The sequence below is a fragment of the Ictidomys tridecemlineatus genome, chromosome 6 (assembly GCF_052094955.1).
Source record: "Ictidomys tridecemlineatus isolate mIctTri1 chromosome 6, mIctTri1.hap1, whole genome shotgun sequence".
NCBI lineage: Eukaryota > Metazoa > Chordata > Mammalia > Rodentia > Sciuridae > Ictidomys > Ictidomys tridecemlineatus.
The window spans coordinates 81,087,362-81,110,295 of NC_135482.1; the positions used below are offsets into that span (position 1 = coordinate 81,087,362).

The following is a 22,934-nucleotide window of genomic DNA, read 5'->3' on the forward strand; positions in this document are numbered from 1 at the left end:
AAGAGTCAGAACAAAACACAATTCTACTTAAAATAATACAACAAAATTCAGCAATCAAGAAGATACAATTCAAAAATATCTGGCCTAGGGGCTGGGGATGTGGCTCAAGCGGTAACGCGCTCGCCTGGCATGCGTGCGGCCCGGGTTCGATCCTCAGCACCACATACAAACAAAGATGTTGTGTCCGCCGAAAACTAAAATAAATAAATAAATATTTTTAAAAAAATATCTGGCCTATAATCAAAAATTAAATGCAAGCTGGGAACAGAAGCACATGCCTGTAATCCCAGCAACTCCAGAGGCTGAGGCAGGAGGATTGAGAGTTCAAACCCAGCCTTATCAATTTAGCAAGGTCCTAAGCAACTAAGCAAGACCCTATCGCTAATACGCTAAAATATAAAAAAGGGCTGGGGACATGGTTCCATGGTTAAGTGCCCCTGGGTTCAATCCCTGGTTCAAATTAAAAAAAAATGTTAAACACATATAAAGAATAAGCAATGAAAAATAACAAGATCATGGCATTTGCAGGGAAATGGATGGCATTAGAGTGGATTATGCTAAGTGCCGAATATTTTCTCTGATATAAGGGGGGTGACATAAAATGGGGTAGGGAGGAAGAGCATGAGAAGATTACCACTAGATAGGGAAGAGAGGTGGGAGGGAAAGAGAGAGAGAAAGGGAATTGCATGGAAGATGGAAGGAGACTCTCATCATTATACAAAATACATGTATGAAGATGTGAGAAGAAAAAAAAGAATTACATCACCTTAGATTGGGTAAAAAGAAGTGATGAGAGGGGAGGGGAGAGGAGGAGAGGGAAAAGGGGGAAAGGAAAGACAGTAGAATGAAATAGACATTATTATTGCTGTGTGTATATATGTGACTGCATGACCAATGTGATTCTACAATCTGTACACTCAGAATAATGAGAAATTATATCCCATCTGATTCAAATGTATGATATGTCAAGGTCATTGTACTGTCATATATATCTAATTAAAACAAATTTTTAAAATTTTAAAAAAAGAATCAGGAAAACATGACCTATTCCCAGACGATAAATCACTCAGTAGAAACAGACACAAACATGAGAAAGAAGCTATTATTAATATGTTTTATATCTTAAGAAACAAAAAGGACAAGAGGTATGGAAGACATGAAAAAGACTAAAATGGAATTTACAAAGAAGAACTTCTAAAACAAAAAAAATGTGAAGGACAGAATTAATAACAGATTAAACACTGCAGAAGATCATGAAGTTAAAAAAAAAAAACAGCAATAGTGACTATTCAAAATGAAGTACATAGAGGAAAAAAATACCAAGAAAAAATATGGAAAAATTTCAACTGGACTAAAACATGTTCAACTGGAGGTCATCCCCCAAAATGGAATACAGAACCAATTATTTGAAGAAATATTGTTGAAAATTTTCTAAATTTCAGGAAACTATAAACCATGAGATCCAAGAAACCAAACAGCAGCCAAGGAGACTAAACATAAAGAAACTGTGCCAATGTATATTATATTCTACTTGCAGAAAGCAAATAAAAGAGAACATTTTTAAATAAGTCAGAAAAAAGAACACATTACATAAAAAGAATTAAAATAAAAATAAAAGTAGAAATCTTTTCAGAAACCTTATAAACCAAAAGACAATCATTAAAGTATTAAAGGAGAAAAATATAAGGCAGGGTAAAAATTCTTTGTCACCAGAAAATATCTATAAAATTTGAAGAGGAAACAAAGATTTTTTTCAGACAAACAAAAGGTGAAATAATTACTTGCTATCAGATCTGCACTAAAAAAAAAAATATCTTAAAGAAATTTCTTCAAGGGAAGAAAAATGTGAACCAATTGAAATATGGATCTTCACATAAGGAATCAGGAGTACCAGAAATGGTAAACATGTAGACAAATATAAAACTTTAAAAGAAAACTGACTATATAAGACAAAAATAATAATAATGCATTGTTGGCTTTATAGAGTATAGAATTTATAGAATTAGAAATAAAGTATATGTCAATACAATAAAAATGAGAAATAAAACAGAAATATATTAATCAAAGTTCTTAAACCATATATAAAATGGAATAATACTTATAAGTAGTCTAACAAGTGAAAGATATACTTATTATAGACTGTTGAGAGCCACAATCCCAGCCCCTTTTATTTTGAGACAAGATCTTGCTAAGTTGCTTACAGCCTTACTAAGTTGCTGAGGCTGGCCTCAAACTTGCAATCCTCCTGTCTAGAGCATATAATTAATTAGTTAATTAGTGAAGATATATATCTAGGAAGCCCACAGTGGGCAAAAAATGAAATCATTAAGGAAAGGGAAAATGTTTGAACTGCAATATGTAAGGAAAAAGGGAAGAATGGAAAAGATGAGAAAAGGGAAATAACTAGTAAAATGATACATTTAAATTCAATCATAATTAATGCATCAAATATAAATTAAAAGCAAGTATTCCAGAATAAATGAAAGAGTAGGACTCAATGGTACTACATAAACATGAAATTCACCACTTCAACTATAAAGACAAAAAAAAAATGAGAGAGAAAAACCTAGAGGGCTGACAAGATATGCCATATAATTACTAATCAAACGAAAGATGAATTACATATATTCACTCAGGTAGGTTAGGCCTCAGATAAAGAATATTACTAGATAGACATTTCATATTGATAGTTTTATTCATCAAGAAGACTTTTTTTTAATTTAAAGAAAAAATTTATTGAAGATTTGAAAAACAATTCCTAAAAGATTTGACTTTTCCAGAAAACTGTAGCTACACAATGCATTGTGCCTATTATATTAAAACGTGTGTAAGACACAAATACAAAAACCATGAAACAAGCCACCATTCTTCAATAATTTGAGCAAAGGTATAATATCTAAGGAACAACATGGATGACTTGCAAAGGATGGGCTCTTTACTTTAAGCACCATTTAAAAAAAAAAGGAGCACAAATGGATAAGTGTGTTCAGTTATATACACTGAATTGAACCTTGGCACTAGGAATCAGAGCATTTTGTCATATAGCATTAACACATATTATAAAAGTGCATAGTGTCAAAGGAATAGAACCACCAGCATTCAAAAGCAGCTTTGTCAACTAGGCAAACATTCTACAGCATGTCTCTCTGTTGTCCATCATTGAAAACACTGGTGGCAACTCTGAAGTGAAATTAAAAGAAAGAAAGGAAAAAAGGAGCAGTAACCCCTTTTATTTTCTGTTTAAATTCAAACAGAAAACAAACATCAATTTTGTTATACACTAACATCTTCAAAGTACATCATTTGTACAAGAGAAAGACTAAGAACAAAAATTGTGTTTACAGAGATCCAAACACAAGCGAATGAAGAATATCTCCTCACACTGCTTTCGGATGGTATTCAGGAGGCCAGGAGGCATGACTTCATAATTGCTGGCACTAAACAAAGTTGCAGAATTCTTTGCCAGGTACTTGAGGAAATCATGAAGATAATTCAGTAATAAAGCAAGGCTCTTCTCATCCAGAGGTGTATAGGCCAACATTGCTCCAATTCGTGCAAATAATCTCAGTAGATGCTGCGTTCCATACACCTGGACATGGGTGCATCAGGATGATCTGCAAGGATTTCAGCATACTGTGGTCTCTCAAATTTGTAGAGCAGCTGAGTGCCCAGCATTACATTGAAATATTCTTTTATTCCTGCCACAACTTCATTAAAAACATACTCCTTATTATCTGTGTTTACTCGAGATTTCTTGTAATTTGCATAATCCTCAAGAATAGAATCCATATTTTTCTTGGAGGAAGATAAAAGAGCTGTTATTATCTGGTAATTAAGTCCCAGTCATCAGCAAGCCCTGGTTTTAGCTCTTCAGGAATCTTTACTTTAACTTCAACTATGTTCATAAATGTTTCTTCATTTTCAACAGTAGGATCTACCTGGGCCCTTTTCTTCCGAGGAGGCTGACGTGTCTCATTGGTACTACCATCATCTCCATTTCCAGGTGTTTTCTGTGTGTTCTTTTTGGTTTTCACTTCAACATTTTTCTGTTGCAGACCAGATGTCTTCTTTCCTGGAGCAGCCTCTCTCATGTTCCCCTCTGCATACTGCTCCTAGATTGGCTTTTTGGAGTTCTCCCTGTTTCTGCAGATTGGTGTCCACGTACTTGAGCACTCTGCTCTCTGGAACCCATTCCTCCCAATTTTTATTCCAACCACTGTAATGTATAAAGTATTTCACTTGTTTGTCCTTTGTGGCTACCTTAACGCATTCTGCTTCATAAAGAAGAGGCTCATGAAAGCACAGCACTCACTCACCCTCCTGGAATTTCAGCTTCAGGTCCTGCTTGGGCGCCATTTATAATGATTTGCCATCTCCTCCTTCTCCCACCACCCCCGAATACCGCCTCCTACTCCCTACCCCACCCAACTTCGCATCAGACACACTGTCAGGCACAGCCAGCTCTACATCCTGGACCTGATTTTTCATCAAGAATACATTAAAACCCCTGAACATGCATGCATCTACAAAAGAAACTTCAAAATGCATTAAACAAATAGGCTATAAGGCGGTGGCATCAATGTAATAGATGCCAATGTAATAGAACACAATGCACAGAGATAAATCCACAAACCTATAGCCTTCTGATATTTGACAAAGGTGACAAACATGTAGGTATTTTTAAAAAGATAACTTTTTAACAAATGGTGCTGGGATAACTGAATAGCTCTATGTAGAAAAATGAAATTAGACACCTATCTCTCACTCTGCACAAAACTCAAATCGAAATGGCTCAAAGGCTTAGGAATTAGAACAGAAACTTTACAACTGCTAGAAGAAAACATAAGGTCAACAACACTCCATCATATAGGTACTTGCACCAACTTCCTTAATTAATAAGACCCCCAAAGTGCAAGAAGTAAAGCCAAGAATCAATAAGTGGGATGCCATCAAATTATAGGGCTTCTGCATAGCAGCTAAGTACAGCCATTAAGAGCATGAAGGAAACCATTAAGAGCATAAAGAGAAACACTACAGAATGGGACAAAATTTTGGCCAGCTACCCCTCTCATAGGGGATTAATATCTAGAATATACAAAGAACTTAAAAAACTTAATACCAAAAAAACAAATAACATAATAAATGGGCAAAAGAACTAACCAGAAACTTCTCAAAAGATGACACCCAAATGGCCAATAAGTACATTAAGAAAATGTTTAACATCTAGCAATCAAGGAAATGCAAATCAAAACTACACTAAGATTTCATCTCACTCCAGGCAGAATGGCAATGACCAAGAATACGACAACAATAAATGCTAACGGGGTTGTGGGGGAAAAGTAAACTTGTGAATTGTTGGTGGAACTAAAGAGTAGTACAACCATTCAGGAAAGAAATGAAGATAATACCAAGAGTGATTCCTCTATGTATCCACCATAAGGCCCAGCTCTTTGGGTATTTTCCCAAAAAAATCTAAAAGTGGCATACTACAGTGACACAGCCACTGTTTACAACAGCACAATTCACAATAGCTAAATTATGGAGTCAACTCAGACGCCCAGCATTAGATGAATGGATTAAGAAATTCTCACACACACACACACACACACACACACACACACACAATGGAGTTCTACTCCATGGCATTTGCTGGTAAATGTATAGAAATGGAGAATATCATGCTAAGTGAAATTAGCCAAACTCAGAAGCTCAAAAGGTCAAATGTTTTCTCTCACCTTCAGAAGCTAAAATAAAATAATGGAAAAGGGGAAAAAAGGGTAGGATAACATAAAGAACCAATCAAATACAAATTAATAGACAAGCAAAAGAAAGTCTAGTAGAGTAGAAAGAGGAGAATGAGAAAGGGAAGGGAGGACAGAAAGAAAAAGGGAGAGGGAAAAGGGGAGGATCATGAACTGAAATCAATTTGCATGCATGTAAGAGTTTGTTGGGATGAACCCAACTACTAATGTATAACTATAAAACTCAAATAATAAAAAAGAAGCTTCAAAATGCATAAAACAATGAGTGATAAAACCAAGAAGATAGACAAATCAACAACCATTGGTAGAGACTTTTACACTTCCAAGTAATTTAATGATAAAATAAGTAGAAATACACACACACACACACACACACACACATATATATATATATACACACACACACATACATACTATATATATAAATTTAAAAATAAAGTACATATATATTTTATATATACTATATATCACATATTTTACAAGTATTAAATATTCTATATGTATTTTCTTTTACATGTATACATACGTATGTATTCATTTAGAAGACTTAAACAGTATTATCAAATATAATCTAGTTGACATTTCTAAAAAAATTCTACCCAATCGGGGTAGATTAGGCATTCTTTTCAAGTGCATATCAGACTTTCAAAAATAGATGACATTCTGAACCATAAAACAAGTCTCAATTAATTCAAAAAACTGATATAAAAATTATCTTCTCTAATCACAGAAAAAAAATGTTAAAGAAAGAAATCTAGAAAGTACTAAAATAACAAAAAAACCCTTCTAAATAAACCATTATAATTTATAAGATAAATTAGAAGATATTTTGAAGTAAATAAAATTGAAAATATGAAAATATGTGGATTGCAATGAGCATAATGCCTTAAAAGAAATTTATAAATATCAGATGCTTATATTTGGTGAAAAAAAAAGACTCCGTAAGTGAGACTTAAGATTTCTCAAGAAACCTGTAAGTGTATTCAGACACAGCACATTAAACCCAAAGTAAACAGAAGGAAAAATAATAATAAAAAGCAGGCATCAATAAAATAAAAAATATAAAAATAAATTGATAAAACTGAAAAATAGATGTTTTTTCTAAGGATCAATGAAATTAAACCTCTACCCAGGATGATAACAAAAAAAAAAAATGCTATGAATTACTGTTATCAGAAATGGAAATTTTACTATCAGAACATTTCTAAAATTATGCAGATATTAAAAAGATAGGGGAACATCTTGCCAATAACTTTAACTATATACATGAAATGGACAAATACCTTGAAAGATAAAACTTCCAAAGATTACTCTAGAAAAATTAATTAGTGATTAGATCTCTGCCTATTGAAGAAGTTCATTTTCTTATTACTTTTCACAAAGAATAAAAGAGGCACAAAAAGACTTGCTGGGGAATTCTATGAGACATTCAAGAAATAAACAACATAAAGTTTTCAGAAACTATTCCAGAACATAGAGAAATGAACTAGTATTTGATATTATTCTGATACCAAACCAACAAATACACGGCAAGAAAACAGAAAATAACATTCTCCACCAACACAGATATCAAAATTCATAATAAAGATATAATAAATCACAGCAATGCACGTAGAGGATAACAGAACATGACAAGTGAGTTTTATTTCAGGAATGCAAGGATGGTTGAATATTCAAAAATAAACCAACATAATTCACCCTGAGAAACTCTCATGATCAACTCAATAAATGCAGAAAAATAAATGTCTTCAACCAGATTCCTTTTAAAAGGGTATATACATTTTTTTCTTATAAAGGTAAAAAACTCACAACTAATATAATATTTAATGGTCAAAAACTAAATGCCTTTAGCCTAAGATCCCGAAGAAGGCAAAGATGTATGCTCTTACAGAAGTTCTCCCTAGTGCAATACGAAATACAAATAAAGTTTATATGGATTGAAAAAGAAATTAAAATATACATATTCAGAGACAACATGATTAATTTACATAGAAAACTTTAAGAAGCTGACTAAAAGATTGGTTGAAGAATACAAGGTCAATTTTTTAAAAATCAGTTAATAGTTCTACATACAGCTGTCCCTCAATGTACATGGTGGATTAGTTTCAGGCCACTTTACAGATACAAAAGGCCATGTATTCTGATATGGTATAATATTTTCATATAGATTACACATATTATTCTGTACAGTTTAAATCATCTCTACATCATTTATAATATTTAAAACCATGTAAATGCTATTGTTATGTTTTATTTTTCGGACACAATGACAAGAAAAAAGTTTGTACATATTCAAAATGGACATAATGTTTTTTAGAACATTTTCAATCTAGTTGAATTCATGAATTGCAGAACTCATGGAAAAAAGAAAACCAAATATATTAGAAGCAAATAATTGAAAACTAAGTAATACCAATATAATATAAAAATTTTGAAATACTTAGGGATAAATCTAATAAAATATAAGCAAATTTATAAATGAATCAGACAATGTTTTTGTTCATTCTCTCTAAACTGATATAGACAATATAATGATTTATATGTAATTATATATCATTTAATTCCCAACAAGTTTTATTTCAGAAGTCATCAAGGTTTTCTCTAAAATATATTAAAAAATTGAAAAGAAGGTAAAAGTCAAAATAATTTTGAAAAAAATGATTCATACTACCTAATTATGAATCTTACTATAAAGCTAGAGTAATAAAGACCATATGGTAAGAACGGAGTCAAAAAATGGCCACCTATATATGCCATAAAACTCCCAAGATAATATACAATGAGAATAGAATGATTTTTTAAAATAACTGGACAGTATACATAAAATAATAAACCTTGATATTAAAATGCTATCAGTTTTTTAATTAAAACTAAGAATGAAACTACAAAATCTTTAGTATACCATATTAAAAAAAAAATCTTTAAGACCATTAATTAAGCCAAGATGTCTGAGAACACAAAAAGCACAAACCAAATTTGATAAAGGAAACTTCATCAAATTAAACACTTTTGTTATTCAAACACTTTTGTTATTTCTACATTTCTGTCATCCTCACTTCCAGAGTCTGAAAAAAATATATCTATCTATCTATCTATCTATCTAGATAGATAGATAGATAGATAGATAAAATATAGTGACATTTGGAAAACTACTTATATAACAGGTTATTTGTGATGCTGCTGGTTCCAGGATCACTTTCTGAGAAACACTAGTTTTCAGATCAATATGTTAACAAAGATGATGGCTCTTAGCAAGACTAAAGATTGTTTGGCTGCTACTCACACTATACTAGCAGCTCCTTCCTAAAGGTTCACTATCCATTGAACCAAATAAAGGAAACAGACTTTAAAATACTGAGTGTGTAGGAAAATAATGTGGTACTTCTTTAAAATATCAAACATAGAAATATCATCTCCCAGAAAATAGTATAGTCACACAAAAAAATAAAATAAAACTACTATAAAACCTAGCAATTTCACTTTGGAGCACATACCAAAAGAACTAAAAGCAGACATTCAAACAGATGTTTATACACCCATGTCCATGGCAGCACTATTTGCGATAGTCATAAGGTAAAAAACAATAAATAAACAAAATATGGTATACACATACAATCAAATATTCAGCCTTTTAAAAAGAATGAAATTCTGATACAGAAATATACTATAAAGGAACCCTAAGCCATGATGCTAAATGAAATAAGCTGGTCACAAAAAAGAGCACAATTGTATAATTATATGATTGTATAAAGACGGAAATAATTTGTTATAGTTGCTCTTCTCTTAGAGAATACATAAAGTTCATTAATTCATCATACATAAGTATCCAAAAAGATGGCACAACTTTCTTGATTAGAATAACTGAGTTCTGTGATAATTTTGAGGTACAATGTATCCTTTTTATTATCAAAACATGTTCAAATAACTGAATTGCAGGAGAAATGAAGACATGTTCTACTTACAAAATGACTTGACATATTTCTAAGACTGAGAACCAAGAAAACCTTGCTATATAATGCAACATAAGAAACACAGGGAAAGAGTTCTGGTGAGAATGGAAGACAAACAAAAAAAAGCTCAGAAATGAGTTGCATGATTCCAGACCTCAGCATTGTTACACAATCACAATGGAAATGGAAAGAATGTGTGGTAATTAACCAACTTTAAATGCTAAAAGTATCCAAACATTCTTTTTAAAAAAAAAAACTTTTTAAAAAGGAAATCCTATAGTCTTCATGACTCCCTCTTTAAAAACACAAAACAAAGTAAAATTAAGTACTGAGTACAGTTATTTATTCATGGGTTTCCCCTATTTTATTTAAGCAGTATCTTATTCAGCATAGGATTCCCTTTGGATATATAGGTGAAATTTTTTCCCAGTAGGTATAATTAACTTCTTAGCCCTCAACAGGGAGAACAAGGGCATAATGATTATTCTCCATAATCCAAAATGGTATTGTGATACAAATAAATAAACAAATCTCAGTGAACAATAGAAATAACAGTACCTGAGTTTTACCAAATATGTTTAAATCAAAGCAGATATTCATCAGTCACTAAAGATTATTGCTAAAACTCAATATACCTGGGGCTGGGGTTGTAGCTCAGTGGTAGAGCACTTGCCTAGTATATATGATGAACTGGGTTCAATTCTCAGCACCACATATAAATAAATGAATAAAATAAAGGTGCATCAACATCTAAATAAAGAGCATTAAAAAACTCAATAACCTGATAATATAGATATCATTGCTTGAAAATGTCTGAAGTAATTATGAAATCTTAGCCTAAATTTCTATGAATTTACTACAATTTTTCCTTGCTCTAGGACTCAATATCTTAAACATCTTACTATTTTCCATCCCCCTTCCATATAGTATAGACATTTATCTATTAAGTTGCCTTTGGGACACTAAAAGAAATAAAAGCAAATTGTTAAGGAACTTCAAGACTACTCTTCTTGATAGATTCTGTGGTAAGATGACAATACATTATTAGCTCTATATTTGACCTTCTTCCATGCCAACCACAGTCTATTGTTGCTATTCTGGAAAAAGAAATTGTCAATTGAAGTTGGGGTCTTTGTTGTTGTTGTTGTTGTTGTTGTTATTTTTTTGTTTTTGTTTTGTTGTTGTTGTTTCTGGTAAATATCTTACTCAGGATTCCTCAGAGAGAGAGTAACAATAGAGTGTGTCTGTGTGTTTAAATTGATGGATTATAAGGACTCACACAATTAGGAAGGCTGAGAAGTCCTGAGATATGTAGTCAGCAAGCTAGAGGCCCAGGAGCATTGCTAATACAGGCCTAAGAACCAGGAAGCTAACAGTATGAGTTCTAGTCTATGTTTGATGCTCTGAGAACCAGAGGAGCCAACAGTCCAAATTTCAGTACAAGTGCAGGAGAAGACTGATGTCCCAACACAGTCAGGAAGAATAAGTTTCCTAACATAGCTTTCTTATTCTATTCAGATCTTCAATTGACAGAATAAGGCATTCACATTAGGGAGGCCAATGTGCTTTATTCAGTCTATGAATTCAAATATTAATATTCAAAAAATATCCTCAAAGACATACCCAGAATAATGTTTGATCAAATATTTGGGTAAACTATGGCCCAGTCAACTTGACAAATAAAATCAATCATCTCAAGTTCACTACTTATCAACCTGGCACCCACATGAATTGTCGTAAGTGTGGACTTAGTCTCTAAATAAATAGCAAGGTCATAATCCCACTTACAATGATACAAATAGCCTATATATAACTGGAAATGCATTAACTCTCTCCCCAGAAGAGGTGAAGTCCTTGACTGATGTTTACCCTTCTTCTTGATATAACTTAAATACTATGATGCAAAGCTAACAATATTTAAATTCTATGATATAAAATCAAAATATTTTATGTTACTGACGAATAAAAGAGGGAACAAAAAGATATCTGCTTTATATTATACACACACACGTCACATACATATTCATAAGCAAATGAGAAGAAAATACATGTGAAAATTATAAATCAGTAAACAGAAGATAATGTTCCCATGTAAAAGATGTTCTCCCTATACCAAAAGGAAAACAGCATTCTTGTCATCAAAGATGGGAAGATGGAGCCATGTGAAATCCATATAAGAAAATCTTAGTAAACTCAGCTTCCTAGTAATTTCTCTACCAATTAACAACCTAGTCCATGATCCTTTGCCCCATCACATTTTACAACTCACTATTCTTTATTCAATTCAGTAGATAATGGTTAATTCTAACCACTTCTTTCGAGTCTTTCTTATGAGTGTTCCCATGTCACATGAAACTTACTTTGTCTTCTTTTCTATTGTTAATCTGTCTTACGTCAATTTAACTCTCAGGACCAGTCCAAAGAAAAAACCTGAAAGGATAAAGGTTTTGCTTCCCCAGTACTGCACACACCCAAATTTATGGGTTAAGTCCAACACACAGTTCTCAGGTCACGTGGTAATTTGGTGGCTCACATCATTATCTACTGAGGCTCCACAGCAGATCAAGAGCTGTTTCTCAAGAGTGAAATAGTTATTCATGGAGGATAGCAGGGCTATGTTCTATAATTTCTAGGATATGATCTGTGATTCACCTATAGGGCCTGTCAAAGGCTCCAAACAGCATCCCTATCTGCCACTGAAATATCAAACACATTGGAGATACTGGATATATGGCCCAAGTGGCAGAAGTGATTGTATAGCAATCTAGACCCACTGCAGAACATTTTCTTATTCTGGACCCCATTCAAAACTTGCAACTTTTTAGGAGTCACATGGTAAATAAGCTAGTATGGCACCACACAAATGAGAAATATGTTTCAAAAAGGCCCACTAGATATGATGCCTCTGTTTTGGGCTATAGGAGAGGACAACTGTAGCACTTTCTTATCTTTCATATTAGTATAAATATCTCAACATTCTCCACACCAGCAGACTCCTAGAAATTTCACTGACAAAGTCCCCAGAATTTTACTTGAATTTATTTCCCACTCTCTGATATGCTGATGTCTTATCAATGAGTCTAGAGTAATCACTACTTCTCCCTCACTAGGTCCATTCAGCATGTCATCTATGTAATGGACCAATGTGATAATTTGTACAAGAAAAAGGTGATCAAGATTCCTGAGAACTAAAATTATGACACAGGACTGGAGAGCTGTTATACCCCTGGGATAGGACAGTGAATGTGTATTGCTGACATTACCAGGTAGAACTAAAATGCATCTGAGAGGCCTTGTAGACACAGATGTGGAAAAATATATTATTTTGCCAGATAAATAACTGCATATCAAGTACCAAGGAATAAAATAACTTGCTTAAGCAATGAAAACACATCTGGTACAGCAGCTATAATGGGAGTGGTACAGAAGCTACAATGGGAGTCACCACTTTATTAGAATTATGATAAGCCCCCTCATTGTTACACAAAATTACATGTAAGAGTTTGTGAGGGGAAAGGGAAAAAAAAAACAAGGGAGAGAACTGAAAAACAGCAGATGAGGCAGAGAGGGAAGATGAGAGGGAAGGGGAGGGGGGACAGTAGGGGATAGGAAAGGTAACAAAATACAACAGACACTAATATGGTATTATGTAAAACTGTGGATGTGTAACCGATGTGATTCTGCAACTTGTATTTGGGGTAAAAATGGGAGTTCATAACCCACTTGAATCAACTGTATGAATGATGATATGTCATGAGCTTTGTAATGTTTTGAACAACCAATAAAAAAAAGAATTATGATAAGCCATTGTCATTTTCCAAGATCCATTTGTTTTCTGCACAGGCCAAATAGAAGAGTTGAACACGGATATGCCAGGAATCACCATTCCTGTAACTTTCAAGTCCTTAATTATGGCACTAATCTCTGCAATCTCTCCTAAAATGTATTACTGCTTTTGATTCTATTTTCCTAGGTAGACAAAGTTCTAAAAGCTTCTAGTAGGTCTTTACCACCAGAACAGCTCTCACTTCATTAGTCAGGGTACCAACAATAGGGACTCTGCCAGTTGTTATACTTTAGCACTCCAAATGGGGAAATAACCCAAGAATGCATTTAAGAACTAACAAGTCTTAGTGAAAATAATGTAAGCTAACCACTGATCTCTCAATGCTCATGATCCCCTATTCTGACTGATGGATCATAGGGACATTTTGAGCCTCATGGAATTAATTTTGGTTCAGAACCAGTACCCAAGAGGTATGATTTCTTTTTCCCCAATGCATAGTTATCCTGGTAAAAGAAGCATGGGTGCCTCGGAAAGGATGGGAAAAAAGGCTGAGTATAAATTTTTGGCAGTGTACTAAGGATATTCTGTGATTTCTCTTCTCAAAAGGCAAGACCCTATAGTGGGAACTGCAGTCATTGAATTGGAAAATCTATACAATTGTAGAGGTAAATTCTGGTATGGCAGGGAGCAAGTAGCAGCACTGAACTGTTCAGTGCAAGGTGGGTGTGGTTACCATAATGGCCATTAGAACAGTAGAGTCAAAGAAACAATCAGAAGAATCTGATTCTTGCCAGTGGTTGGTTATTTGATCATGGTGTTTCTAGAATGAAATGGGTAGCCTAATATATTTTTAGTTGATTTGCATGAGCAGAAAATTTCTAGGTTAAGTGAACAAAAGTCAAATCAAAATAATAAAAGCAGTGCATTACGACTCTCAGTTCCCAAGACTTGATATAGTTTGCAGACCTAGAACCCCTTGAATGAAGGGGAGCTGAAACCCCTTTGAGGAGTTCGGTCTAGCTCTCCAAGCTGCAAGAGTAAATGCAGAATCTCTGCTTAGTGAACCAATGTCAATAAATTCAGCCTGATCCAACTTTAGATTCCTTCCACTACTATCCTACATCCTCACTATCAATACAAACATGTGTCCCAGATGTGAAATTTAAAAACTCACAGTTCTTTCAGAGTGTTGCACATTTCCTCATAAGTCATACTTTGCACCTTATCTCTAGAGTCTACTGAGACTTAGGTCCAGAATGAAGGATGAATACACCCACAGTGAATCTCCACATGAGGTACAACCACAAGAATGGGATGCTAATTAGAATAAGATGTTACTCCTTGTTTACATAAATATGTCAAAATATATTCTACTGTTATGTATAACTAAAAAGAACAAATAAAATTTAAAAAAAAAAAAGATGAGCCAGATACATTGGCTCACACCTATAATCCCAGCAGCTCAGGAGGCTGAGACAGGAGGATTGCAAGTTTAAAGCCAGCCTCAGCAAAAGCAAGGTGCTAAGCAACTCAGTGAGACCCTCTCTAAATAAAATACAAAATAGGGCTAGGGATATGGCTCATTGGCCAAGTGCCCCTTAGTTCAATCCTGGATATAAAAAATAAAAAAAAATAAAAAGATAAGGGATGGCAGACGCAGGTCCTCAGAAGCTTCAGCATTACCTTGTATGAAGTTTCCTCCAAGCAATGCAGAATTAATCCTCTCAAGAGTAGGGTGGATATTCCCACAGGAGAGGGGAGAGTTCTCTTCAAGTGGCAAAGAAGACGTGTCACAATTTAGGAGTTTAAAGTCACCAACTTTATCAGGATACCCATTCCAATTTTGAGGATCCTGTTCCTTAACAATCAATGTCCTTACTATAATATATTTGCTTTTATTATTCTCATATCTCAAGATGTCTAGATAGTCAAATCTAGTTGTTTTTCTTTTACTAGAAAACTCCTTAACCAGAAAAAAACAATTTTACCAAGTAATACATTCAGGTACAATACACAACAAGAATTTAAAAAATGTTTCTTTATTTTGCCCTTTCAGCATAATCATTCTAGCAGTTCAATTAACTTTTTAGCCATAATTCAGAAGCCCAAACTGAAATTTTCCTCTATATAAATTGATCCAATTATATAAAGACAAAAATGGCATAATGATTTACAACATTAGATGTCTGAGATAATGATCTATATTATCAATAAAAGTATTTTACATTACCTCTTATCAGATCTTTTTCACTCATTCAACTAACAAACTAATTTTCCTTACATTTACAAATTTCTGACTAAGTCACTCTCCTAAAGATAGAAGCATACTATAGTTCTTATCCACAGCATCAAGCAGATGCCTACTTCAATGACTAAATGACTTTAAAGTATATGGGGAAATTTTATATATCTACATTACAATACTGAAAATGATTTCTTACATGAGGCTGTAATACACATAGGTGAAGAAGAGAAATAGTAGAAAATAACTAGGGTAAAGTGACATTCAGAAGAATTTGGACCACTGAAATACTGTACATGACATCAGCAAAAATGTTCTCCATAAAATAAGAGCAATAGTGGCAAAATCTGTCAAAATCAACTTTTTCAGAACTCGAAATCAAACAATCTTACAACAATCTAGGGAGCATGTAAAGATAAACTGTTGAATATGAGTAAGAATAGGAAGCTTGGTGGGATTTTAACCTGTCCCTATTCTCACCTCCCTCAGCTGCTCCCTCAGCTCCCTAGCACCATGATAGCCTTGAAACCAACAGGCTCAAAATCATGATTCAATTCAGCACCCTGGAAGCTACCAGAGAAGCAAAATGGGGTTGGAACTCCTCCAGAGCCCCATTCCCAGAAATTTTCATTTTTGTCCTTCACAGAAGTTCCTTGGAAAATGCCACTCCTGTACTTGTCTTTATTTGATCTGACTCAGAGCATGCCCAGTGCCAGAAATCTTTTCCCCAGACGGCATTTGTCAAAAAACAAACAGGACCAATTGTTTAACATCACATCTGCCTGACATGGTATAACTGTTGGAACAAACAACAAGCTAACCAATCGAAAAGCTGGGATATTTCAAAATTAAAGCTGGGGAATAAGATGTCCATAGAGTGACTTTGAAAAGATACAATCAATATTTTCCTGAAAATCTAAAAAACTGCTGTATACGTACTCATGAATACCTGTGTGGACTTAGGTCTTTCTTAAGACCTAAGATTGTCCTAAGCTTTCGCAGGTGGCTAATCTTCAGAGTTGTAAACTGCCTACCTGAGTATTACAAGCATGCCCATCATGCACAGAGATCCTTGACAAAGCCTGAGAGACTCACTGGTTCCAGGCATTTATGGAAATAATCATCTGATCATTACACGCCCTGAAGGTAACCAGAAAGAGACTTCAGTGGCCACATACATAAAGAATTAAGGAAAATTACTATGCAAACAAAAAAGCATCAAGAGCAATAACAGCTACGATGACAAACCCTGGGAAGGAGACAGAGTCTATTTTTATAATTGTATAGTTTTCAAAGGACATGCAAGAGACAAGATATCATGGTACACACAGAGAGGGAAAAGGGCTGTTAATAGAAATTAGCACTAAGGCAGCACAGACATTGGAGTTATCAGACAATGAAATCAAAATGGGCTACTTTAAATATGGTCAAAAATATAGCCTCAAATAACTAAAGGAAACCATATCTTAATAAAGGGGGGAGATTGATTGCAATATCTCACCAAACAGATTATTAATAAAAAAAAATAGGAAATATAAAAAAAGAAATAAGTAAAATTTGGAGTTGAAAGTATAACAACTTAATTGAAAATTTCACTAGAAAGGCTCATAGCACATTTGACCTGACAGAGGAAATGAACTTGAAAATAGGTCAATTGATATTGTTCTGTCTGAGAAATAGTAAGAAAAAATAAGGGACAAAAATGAACAAAAACATCAAGAAAACTGTGAGAAATCATCAGGCATATCAACATGAGCATAATGATAGTATCAGAAAACAAGGAAAGAAAGGGACAGAAGAATATTTAAAGAATAATGACAGAAAACTTTGCAAATTTAATGAAAAATATTAATCTATATACCTAAGGATAATCTTAAATAAGAGTCCCACAATTCTGACACATCATACTCAAACTTCTAAAAGACTAAGTGAATCTTCAAAGCCATATGAGATGCAACTCATCACAAACAAGGAATACGGATTTTACATCTGATTTCGCGTAAGAAAATGGGCAGTTAGGTGACACATTCAAAGTTGGGTGTGGGGCACTATCAACTAAGAAATCTAAAACAAGCAAAACTATTTTTGAATATGAAGAAATTAAGACTTTCACAGCTAAACAAAAACAAGAATTCATCTCTCGAATTTCTTACCTAGGACAAATAGTGAGAATCCTTCAGGCTAAAATGAAAGGACAACAGAGGGTACTTGAATCCACATTAAAAAAATTAATAGTACTGGTAAAAGTAACTGCATAAGTAAATATAAAAGACAATATAAATGTATATTTGTGACTCTCTTTTACACCTGATTTGAAAGACAACTGCATAAAGCAAAAATTCTAAATCTATATTGATGAGCACATAATATAAAAAGATATAATGTTTGTTACAACAGCACAAAGGGAAGCACATTTTTAACAAACTTAAGTTTGTATTAATCCAAAGTAGATTGTTATAAATTGTCATTTGCAATTCCCGCAGCAAAAACTAAAAAAAAAAAAAAATACCTTCAAAATATGTAGTAAAAGAAACAAATTAGGGCTGGGGTTGTGGCTCATGGCAGAGTGCTTGCCTTGTATGTGTGAGGCACTGGGTTAGATTCTCAGCAGCATGTATCAATAAATAAAATAAAGGTCTATTGACAACTAAAAAAAAATCTTAAAAAAGGAATAAATTAAAATAGAACAGCAGAATATATCTATTTACTACAAAAGAAGTCAGATAAGGCAGTAACAGAGGAATTAAGGAACAACAGCAACAATTACAAAAACCTCTCACACTGAAAATGTACAAAAAAGTAAACAGAAAGATGGCAGGTCTTACCTTATCGATAATAACTGTAAATGAACTTAACATTCCACTCAAAAAGCAAAAATCAGTAATATGGATAAAAAGAGAAGTTAATAAGCTATTAACAGACGATAGATAAGACATCTATCTCATGAAAACTATTACCAATTTTAAGCATTCGGTAGAATAAAATAGAAGTATTCATTTCAACTTGTCATCTGATTCCAGGTAGCTCCTTTATGCTGTTCAGTTTTTGCAGGCTTAGATAGGTTTTCATGCCCAACTTGGGCAAATTGAACAAAATATATAATCTCATTTTAAGTAGTGTTTATTAAATTCATAATTAAAATGATACTTAATCTCACCTTTAATCACTATCGTTTACTGATACCTAACCATCCATAATAATATTCATATACACCTCCATCTACCAGTGAAGCATAATCTTGAAGCATATAATGGATCTTTCAGAGTAGGTAGCACTATCTTTACTATAACTGCAGTTCTGAACTCTCATAAAATTAAAGCAACTTTTTGAAGTGATCATGTAAAGCTGATCTTTTATCACAGGGGTAGACACAATAAAAAAAGCAATTTGGCTGGTCTTTCCATTATCTAGGCCTATTTCTGGAAAGAGATGGCAAAAGGAAAAGAAAGTCAACCTCCTCTGGGATTATCTTTATAAAAAATAAAAGATAATTACACAAGGGAAAAATGGTTTCACACTTCACAAAATAAGTGTTTTATTCATATAGGTAGTCTTTTGTTGAAATGCAATACATAAACACCAAAATGTACATATACTTTTAAGGAAAACACATAGGCTTACTAGAATTTTAACATGATGCATTTTAAAGTAGATAACATTATCTCTAATCTTCATGTATTAAACCTGTTACAATTAAAAATTCTACACATTTCAAAAATTTTTAAAAACATGCTGTGACAGCATGTTTCTAATTCTTTAAGTGGGTTTCTATCATACACGGCCAACAGAAATCTTTGTATTGGGGATTTGACAGTAGAAGAAAGATAGTATAGGTCAAATGTTTAAACTAATTTAAAATTAGAAAATAAAGAAAGTCTGGGGCTGGGGATGTGGCTCAAGCGGTAGCATGCTCGCCTGGCATGTGTGCGGCCCAGGTTCAATCCTCAGCACTACATACAAACAAAGATGTTGTGTCCGCCGAAAACTAAAAAATAAATATTAAAATTCTCTCTCTCTCTCTCTCTCTCTCTCTCTCTCTCTCAAAAAGAAAAGAAAAAAAAAGAAAGTCATAAAAGGCATAAATTTGAGTAAACACTTCACTTCAGAAGTACTAATACCTTATTTATTAATTTTTAGTGAGTTTATTCTAATCATTAAAATTAATAGATTCATGTGATAAAAATGGGAGTTCATAACCCACTTGAATCAAATGTATGAAATATGATATGTCAAGAGCATTGTAATGTTTTGAACAACCAATTTTTAAAAAAGGAGATACAAGTGAAATAAATAAATAAATAAATAAATAAATAAATAAAATTAATAGATTCAAAATAAACATACAAGGCTAAGAATGAAAGATTTGAGTTCAAGCCCAAGCTGGGCAACACAGGGAGATTTCATATTAAATTTAAAAAAAAAAAAAAAGTCATGGTATAATCCCAGAGGCTTAGGAGGCTGAGGCAGGAGGATCCTAAGTTCAAAGCCAGCCTCAGCAACTTATTGAGGCCCTCCACAACTTAGTAAAGCGCTGTCTCAAAATAAAAAATAAAAAGGGGGGGATTGGAATGATCCAAATGTTATTTGTCTAGAGTGTGGTGGTGCTTTAAATATATTTTTCAGAATATATACAATGATGTATACTAAAAATTACTTTTTATTTGTTGTAAATTATATCTTAATGTGCCTAAATTTTAAAAGAAGTATGTCCTTTGGGAAAAAAGCACATTGAATTAAATTTGTTAAATCCAGTTTACTGTATTACAAGAATAAGGCAAGAAAGAACAGTAGAGAAACTGTTCCTTAAACCAAAAATATCCTTAAAATATTGCAAATTTTAAAATTTTATTAGTAATACGAACAGATGTACATTGATACACAGAGTTAACCTAAAGAAAGTCATCTTTTTAAAGTTCTCATTGTTTGATCTGCTTTCAAGAAAGAACAGAAGAAACAGGTTAATAAAGGTGATGGTGATTATAGGCTAGTGTTTAGAAACAATTTACCTGAACATTCCTCCTTCCTTTTACTAAATGGAAACATCTTATCGACCTCAATCCTTTCCCAATAACTTCAGAGAAGATCCTATCTTTAAATAGCTTTCTTTATTCGTAACAATTCTATGTACTTTACAAATCTTACAAGAGCTGGAGAATCTGTAAAATGCCTCATTAGACAAATTCCTGTTTGTCCCTTTAAGGTCCACACAAGCTAATAGTTAACCATCTTCTCATTTTTACTGCCACCAAAATACAATAATGATGATGATGATGATGATGATGATGATGATGATGATGATGTCTTTTTGTGATGATTTTTATGTAGTTTTGTATGTTATTAAATATTAAGATGATTTAAAAAATCTCAGCGGTTTTGAGCTAAGCATTGCAATAAGCACATACATTTTCCATTTAATAAAAGTTAAGAAGTAAGTTGTAACTTTCATCACTGTGTTTTCTTTATGTTTATTCCATTTGGCTTATACTGTTGCTGGGAAACCAGTATGCAATAAGATTTCCCAGCCCACAGAACCACCTCCTAGCCAGTCTGGAGGTTACCAAACTTTGTAACCAGGGCAATTTTCTACCACACAATATACTGGTCAAGGCACACCACGCAGGTGTACTTTGCTTGGCATCCCCGTTGCTCCATTTACCTAACAGGTACAGTGCAGCCAAGCCTCTTTAACAAATTGTACCAGCAGTAATCACAAGTGCAGAGTTCTCCAAATGACGGACAGCATCCTATCAATTCCTGTAACCTCTGTTTTTGCCTTACAATGTTAGCCCAACTAATGATAAGATGAAATATCAGCCCACTCCAATAGTTCCATCACACAACATGCAAACTGCTTCAAAAACCATCAACCAACTCCTGCCAGGACAAATATCTGAAGATGAAGATGGCATCAGTATCTGCACAATTGAGGGGAGGAGGGAAGGAAAGAGTGGGAATTCAAAAGGGGCCGCTGAGTCACCTACAGTTGTGGCCAAGACTTTACCCTCCAGGAAATCAGGCTCAGCCCCAACTCTCAACAGGGAAGCAAGTGAGAGTAGCAGCGGCAACACCATCCTACCAAAAAAACACTCAGCGCTGCTTTTAATAGTTCCCACTCCTTAAAGTAAAGCAAAAAATTAGGTTTCGTGTCCAAAGCTTTCCTCCGCGGTAGGTGACAAGCGCAGACGGAGGAAATATTTTTATTATGTGGCCTGGGGGTCGCGCTTTGGGTGATGGAGGATATCTGACCACTTGGCAAAAGTATTTGCTCCAGCCTTAACCCCAAAGTGCCACTTTTACTGCAACTTGTGGCCCATGTCACTTTAAGAAAATGTAGCTGGCGGACCCAACAGAGCTTTTATCCCGCTGGGCTTGGCAAAGTAAAAGGAAACCTAAATCTGGCGTGGACAGTGACACCTAGGCAAGAATCAAAGTATCCTATCGGTGGGCGCTTCGGTGACACAATTATCACGTGTACTTGTGCGTAGACTTTCCAAAACACTCAACTCTGCAACGTGCAGGTGCCAAAACCTGCCGGCGAGCAAAGGAACCGGTCTGCACTCCTAGTCGGGGCAGCCAGGTTTCCTTCCCGCCCGAGGCGGGTCATGCCTCCAGACTCGGGGTCGCGGCGACCGCCAGGGGCGAAGCCACAGCTGGCGGGCGGCAGAAGCTCCGCCGCCCTCACAGCCTTAACGGGTTGCTCCCCGCCGGCCTCGCGCCGCCCCGGCCCCTAGACCCAGGCCCGGAAGGCGAGCGTTCATTTACCTGCTCCCCGCTCTCGCTCGCTGCCGCCGCCGCCGAGCCGCTGCCGGGTGAGCCACCCCCAGGACACAGACCCGCAAATACACACCCCGACAAGACCCCAGACCCTCGGGCGAAACTGCGGCCCCAAGAACCCAACTTGGGGCAACCCACGCACCACCCGCCGTCGAACACCTCTGCCCCCGGAAGTTGATTTCCACCAAGGCCCGCCCAAGCCTGCGCGCTGTCACTCAAGGCACAGGCGCGAGTCACGTGGCCCTGAGCCTGGGGGTGGGGGGAGACCCATCCTAGAAACCCAGTCCACCCTTGGCTTGGTTTATCCTCAGAGGGTTTTTCTTCTGAAGGCATTACCCAGACCCAACTCCTGTTAAGTACAGCGTCTCATTCCTCTTGAGGACAAGCCCTGTTTGTATGACTAAATATCAAAGAAAAAA

The 22,934-nt window shown here is 34.7% G+C and overlaps 1 protein-coding gene and 1 pseudogene across 5 annotated transcripts in view; both read right to left on the reverse strand.

The window, feature by feature from the left end:
• Ccdc91 (coiled-coil domain containing 91) overlaps nucleotides 1–22,644 on the reverse strand; it is a 330,550-nt gene extending 307,906 nt beyond the window's left edge. For 3 of the 5 annotated variants that reach the window (XM_078014979.1, XM_040280858.2, XM_005339928.5), the window contains exon 1: nucleotides 22,504–22,644. The gene's annotated coding sequence lies outside the window, so the exon portion shown is untranslated. The remainder of the gene's footprint in view (nucleotides 1–22,503) is intronic. The other 2 variants (XM_078014978.1, XM_040280856.2) reach the window with 2 other exon arrangements.
• LOC101975463 (mortality factor 4-like protein 1 pseudogene) lies at nucleotides 3,363–4,356 on the reverse strand (annotated as a pseudogene).
• Nucleotides 22,645–22,934: the final 290 nt, after the last annotated feature.